Source organism: Etheostoma spectabile, chromosome 9 (genome assembly GCF_008692095.1).
Source record: "Etheostoma spectabile isolate EspeVRDwgs_2016 chromosome 9, UIUC_Espe_1.0, whole genome shotgun sequence".
Taxonomy (NCBI): domain Eukaryota; kingdom Metazoa; phylum Chordata; class Actinopteri; order Perciformes; family Percidae; genus Etheostoma; species Etheostoma spectabile.
In genome coordinates, this window is record NC_045741.1 from 23,764,759 (window position 1) to 23,771,173 (window position 6,415).

At 46.0% G+C, this 6,415-nt stretch overlaps 1 protein-coding gene across 2 annotated transcripts in view; it reads left to right on the forward strand.

Annotated features, from left to right (window-relative positions):
- Positions 1-6: 6 nt before the first annotated feature.
- rai2 (retinoic acid induced 2) overlaps positions 7-6,415 on the forward strand; it is a 10,738-nt gene continuing 4,329 nt past the window's right edge. Inside the window, exon 1 of one of the 2 annotated variants that reach the window (XM_032526756.1) lies at positions 7-135. The gene's annotated coding sequence lies outside the window, so the exon portion shown is untranslated. Of the gene's footprint in view, positions 213-6,415 lie in introns of both variants that reach the window. The other variant, XM_032526757.1, reaches the window with a different exon arrangement.

Genomic DNA, 6,415 nt, shown 5'->3' on the forward strand with positions numbered 1-6,415 from the left:
CGCAGCTTCAGTCTGGAGTCGCTCGCGACGACGAGAGATAAATAGAAACCTTATCGTTTTTATTTGAGAGGATTCCGGCTCTCCTTCCCCTGGTCCCGGTCCCGGAGAGCCGCTAACGCCTGGGTCTGCTTCTAGGTGAGTGGGTGCCGGTCTGTGGAGCAGAACCGGAACATTATGGAAGAATGACATTAAAGGACAGCAGATGAAACGGGGTGAGCCGAGGCTTTTCTCCCTTCTGCGTCGCGTGCACGCTGAAGCGTTCATTCGTTTTAACATTAGTAGTTATGTGGGAATTATTCAGCCGGTGGCGCGGTCTAGCTTTGAAGACGTAGCCCTTTAAAACCCTTTTTTTTTTAAATTTAAAGCTAATTTGCGCGGCTAGTTTGTCAACGTTCGCTCGTTTTTTTAAATACACGCCGGTTAAACGGTAACTTTAGAAATAACATGTTAGGATTTAGCACGAGGACCCATCTCTATGCGCCATATATGCCGTATATATGCACGAGGACCCATATGTATGTGTTCTAATGGCAGCGGAGCGTCACGCGCCCCCAGCCCTTGATGTAGCAGTGTGGAGACGTGCGCGTACTTGGCGCACAGCCTCCTGCTTTTCATGGCGAGCCGTCGGCTCAGAAAGCTCGGTCCCGGTCTGCTGGGATGGCAAGACGTCACCAGGGAAGAAATAAGGAAAATGTCCTGGGATGAACCCGGGGTGTCCCACTCCGGGGGTGTCCCATTCCGGGCCCGGTACCAGCCTGGCTTCAGTAGCCTGTGTATTTGCTGGTGTACAGAGACACATCTCGTGTAGACATGGCTAATTTAATCTAAGCTAAGCTTCTGCAGAAGCTGTCATATGTACCTAAATAATGATCTTATTTCCATAACAGCATTTGAATTTCTATGTTTCTAATCTCATTTTTAATTTGTAATGTTCAGTAGAGGGAAATTGTGGACTTCTTCCATTTACTCTCAGTGTGTCTTGTCTAGCCACCTATTTGCCAACAACTGCATTATAGTTCATATACATAACAATACTCGGCACCCAGCGGTGTAAGCCCTAACTATAAATGTATTTAATGGTTTTATGGTTCAACAGAGTCACCTTTACCCCATTTGAACAGGATCTATCAGTAGTAAACTGGGCAAAACACAGTGACATGTTGTTCCACACTGGTCCCAATGATGACTATTCCAATTGTGTTCATTAGCAGTGTTGAATTATTCATCAAATAAGATCAGCTGGAGGACAACCGGCTGAATAAAAGGGAATGTGCCCGCGTGAGGGAGCAGCCTGCATCGGGCTGAGGATGTGAAGCTCACCGGGAGCCTCCATGTGTCTCTCTAATGAGATGTAATTGGCTATTGGACCGGAGGGGTGTTGAGGGCGATGACCTTTAGATTATCAGCCGTGCTCCATCCATCCCACGGTGCTTTGTTCCCTCTGCTCTGAACTCCACATCAGACCCAGAACGAGGACTCTTCCACGAGCAGAGAAACAGAGCAGTTCTTGTAATGGATCGAGGACTGCACTGCAGTGCCGTTTAATGCAATGGAAGAGTCAAGGCGTTGTTGTTTTCTCCCCGCTATTGACTTACTATGGCGTACATTCCATCAATGAGGCAAGGAAGGAAAAAAAGGGAAATGTGGAAATCATTACGGGACAGGGGAGGGATTTCATTTGGCTCTCTGTTAGGTCTCTTCTTGCCTATTTACTCAATTAGCTGTTACAGGCTATAGTGAACACAAAGCTCTTACAGATGATGTGGCAGTTGGAAACGCCAGTGTGTCGCTGGTGCTATCTCCCTTTGGAAAACAACATGGCAGGGTTGTTTGCGTTGCATGTTTCTTACGGTTTCTTACAGTTTATTGAATGAAAACTGCATTACACTGGTACTCTACAAACTGGAAATGGGGAACTCTAACTCTGTTAAGATGGATTCAGGAAGATGAATGCTTCTTACCTTTAGGCTACGTATGGAAGCAAGGTTGTGTGTAGTTCTCTGACATATCCCAGACTCTATATTCTGAATTTGTGCTTGAGTACAGCTGAGCAGGCGTCACAGGCCTGTTTTAAAAGGTGTTTGATTCAGCTTGAGGCGATGGCAGCAGTTTATACTTGACCACAAGGATGTGGGGGACCCAAGTGGACTTTAACGGAGGAGGTGCAGCACAGAGGTAGATCTAGACTTGTGGCACATGAGCCAGAACCAAAGAGTTGTTAGCGTATGCGACATCTTCCTTTGACCTCCCCTGTCTGTGATAACACAGAGACAAAGCAAAGTCACAGAGTCAGATAATGTATCCGGGGGGGGGGGGTGGGGGGTGTGTGAAGATGAACGCGGCTCTGTGTACTTTGGCTCGCTGTAGACTTGCTGGTTAAACATCTTCTTGTGCTGCAGAGTTTGACATTGTGCTACATGACTCCAGAGGAGAGGTTGGAGCAGTGAGCTGTGTGAACTGCTCTGGGGGGGGGGGGGGGATTACTGATTAGCATAAGGTCACCTGATCTGCCGGCTCCAAGCAACACTCACCAACACTGTTTTTATTTCTTCTCATAAAACAGAAAGCTGCGGAAGCATAAAGCATCATTTCACCCTACTGATAATTTTAGAGGGATTATTAGATTGAGTTTATTATCTGGGGGCGGGGGGGGGGGGGTGGGGTTTATTATCCAGCACAATCTGTCTTTCACAGTTTTAAATAAGAAAGACTTCTTTTGGGCGCCTGGGTAGCTCACCTGGTAGAGCGCGCCCATATACGCGGGTTCGACTCTGATCTTTGTCCCTTTGCCGCATTCCCCCCCCCTTTCCCTTTCATGTCTAAGCTGTCCTATCCAATAAAGGCCTAAAATGGCACAAACATTTTTTTAGAAGAAAGACTTCTTTCATATTGGTCAGCTCGGCTTCATCGGGTCACAGACCACATGATTCATGTTATCAAGCAGGAAATGTCTCAAACTTCCTGGAAGGCAAGCATTAAAAATGGTGGGAAGATGGAACAGATCCTAATTTCCTATTCAAGTTCTTAACTGACAGCAGCAGATCTAATCTAATATTCCATCTTTGTTCTTGTAGAAAGAAGAAGGAGTGAGGTACTAAAGAACCTGAGAGGAGACTCTGTTGGGAAAGTCTTGCTCATTTTTGACCATTATAATTGCCATATCTGTCTAAAACGATGGAAAAAAACTAGAGTCGATAACAAATTAATTTTACACAAAAAGCTTAAAGACGTCCACTGGGGACCACCTACAACCATTAGAGCTGAGAAAGGCATGTAGTCCGTTTTGATGCTCACTCTGATTTTACATTCATTTAGGGCTGCTGTTACGATTATTTTCATCTGTTGATTTATTTTTTGATGAATCGATTAGTTGTTTGGTCTCTAAAATCTAAGTTATGAAAACTGTCAACCAGGGTTTTTCCCGAAGCCCAAGATGACATCCTCAAATGTCGTGTTTTGTCCACAACTCAAACTGATTAATCAAATAAAGTTGGCAGTTGATTCAATAGTTGACAACTAATCGGTTCATCTGTGCAGCTCTACATTCATTCAGCTCAGTGCCCAGAACGGCTCCGGTGCTGTAGCTCAGGGGCTCCCAAAACTTTCAGCCCACGACCCCCAAAGTAACGGTGCAAGTGACTTGCGACCCCCCCCACCATAAACGTATATAAACATTGCGCGCAACCGCACACGCACTATAGACGTATCCAAACACGAGCATATTGACAACACAAAATAACACAACAGCCATGACATTATTCTACAGTAATTTACTCATTACTTTAATTTGAACTCAACCTAATGAGATGGATGTGCAATATGTTTGGAGCACAGCAAGTCCAGTCCTGGTTTAATGTTGGAGACCGCTACTCGGAGATCATCCTCCACATTCAGTCGCGCTGAACACCGCCCTGCTACGACTGATTCTGTCGCTAATGTGTCGTAAATCTGTCGCAATGACCTCAGGGGTCAGAGTGGTCAAAGAAAATCAAAAGAGCTGTTCCCTTTTTATTTATTTGCTTGGTTTTATTTTAAATTTAGCCACTAGTTTTATCTTGTGTTAAAATCATGGCTTACATATGCCATTTCTAATCATTTTTAAATTTTTATTTCATTTCTGGAAATCAACTTGCGACCCCCCTTCTCTGGCTCGCAACCCCCCTGTGGGTCCCGACCCCCACTTTGGGAATCACTGCTGTAGCTAACCCTTATTTCTAACGCTAGAGGACAGCCAGCATGTGTGGGAGACAGATGCCTTTGGTTGGATTCTTGTGTCAACAGTTTGTTTAAATCCGTTTTGTCTGGCCTGTGATCCCATGACTTGCAGAATCTAGACCCCCATGCCCCGCTGACCCATATTGAACCCTTACATGCTCACCACCGCCAACTCTAGACTGCATTGGGAACAAACACAGAAGCCTGAAGCTATACATGCATGAAAGCTTTTATCTGCTTCTTAGAGGGTGTGTGTTAAGTGTGTGTCTGTATTCCCGAGGTGCACACACTCCCCAGACTGCTCTCCATGTGCGAAACAGCAAAAAGGTTATCAGCCGACTGTCTGGCTGCAGAATCCTCCGTGTAATCCATCAGAGCTGTATTACAAAGTCTCATCTATGCTTCAGAACAATATACAACCACCTGCGGGGTGGGGGGGTGGGGGGGGATGCGCCTCCTCGCTGCTCAGTGAGGCGACCCAGCACCACATGAAGGCTGTCCAGGAGGAAAACAGTGTCACGCTTTTGCTAGAAAATTGGAACTGCATGTGTGCATTAATTAAGTTTTTCATTTAAAGGCATGGGAGACTTTGTTGTTGATTTTTAAGGTTGGTAAAGAGTCCCCCCCCCCCCCCCCCCCCCCAAGCTGAACAGGTTGGCGCTCCCATCACTATCAGTATGAATAATTGACCTGGTGACATCGGAAGCGGTACCTCCAGGCCCCCAGGGGATGTTTATTGCTACAGTGGGTGAGGGCTGACAGCCAGGGCAGGCGGGAGGTGTGGTGTGTGTGTGTGTGTGTGTGTGTGTGTGTGTGTGTGTGGGTGGTGTGTGTTGTGTGTGTGGTGTGTGTGTGTGTGGTGGTGTGTGGTGTGTGGTGTGTGTGGGTGTGTGTGGGTGTGGTGTGTGGGGGAAGTGAATGTAGTAGAGGAAAGCCAACACCCAGGGGCAGGATGCCAACTGGGACGCTGTCCAGGGGTGATGGAGAGATCATAGATACATAGATGGAGGATCAATTATTAGCTGGGTGCTTTTTTCCCAGCAAAACCTTTTCTGTGTAGATATAGTATCTTTGGGGGGGGGGGATGTCCTTGGTCTCGCTAAGGAAAATCTTTTGTCTCTTGAGCTGCGGCTGATTCCCCGAGGCTTCACCTCTTCAACTGGAGACCTAAACTGAGAGAGACGAGTGGAGGTGGTGGAGGGGAACAATGGAAAGATTGGCAAATGAAAAAATGTATATTTTGTATGCTTACTGTACTGTATGCTTTACAGTATGTCTGTAGTCAGGTAAACACCAGCAGCACATTGGCAGAAGGAATGTGTGTGATAGGTCCACATGTCCAAAATGTCACAAAATGTAGGTCAAAATGTCTGTCACGTCCCCAGAGCCCAAATGACTGGGAGGACTGAAGATATTCATTGGGACAAAGAAGAGCAGCGGGTGGCTCATTTAAGAAGCTTGAAACAGAAAAATGCTCAGATGATTACTGAAACATCAGCAGTTGGCAATGCTTTGTCTTTTCGACTGATGAATATGGTAATCGACTAATCGCTTCAGTTCCATTTGGATTCTAGTGGCCAGTGTCTTTCTCTCAAATTGAGTTTTCTCTCTGTTTTGTAGGTGATTCACCATCATATCCTGCTTGATGATTTCTATCAATATTGTCTCAGAAAAAGGGAAAAATATTGGGCCTACAAAAGTCTGAGGCAATGCAAGTTTATTTTTGTGGCACCTGAACGAGACAATTCAAAGTGCTTCACCTGAAACAAGCAAACTGTCATTGTCTTCTGTTAGACCAGTGTCTGTTTACATCTGAACGTGAGTCCAGGACCAGCGGGGGGGAACCGGGCTCAGACTGGAACACAGCACACAGCCTCAGCCATGTTCCCAATCTTAAAGGGCCCATATTATGAAAAAATCTCTTGCTCTGGGATTTGGGGGGTTATTTTGTGTCTCTGGTGCTTCCACACACATACACACAAAACATATCTGTGGTGTCTGAGTGAGATCCGGTTTCTGAATGTCCTCTGTCTTCAGTCTCCAGGTGAGCTGGTCAACATCTGCATGGTTTTCTACGGCACTAGAGACGAGGTGGCTAATTGTAGAACAAGTTAGCGCTAACATGCTAGCTCATTCTCAATGGCTAAACACTGCTCCAACAGCCCCTAGTCCACCATAATCTCCAAAAGAACTACTTCCT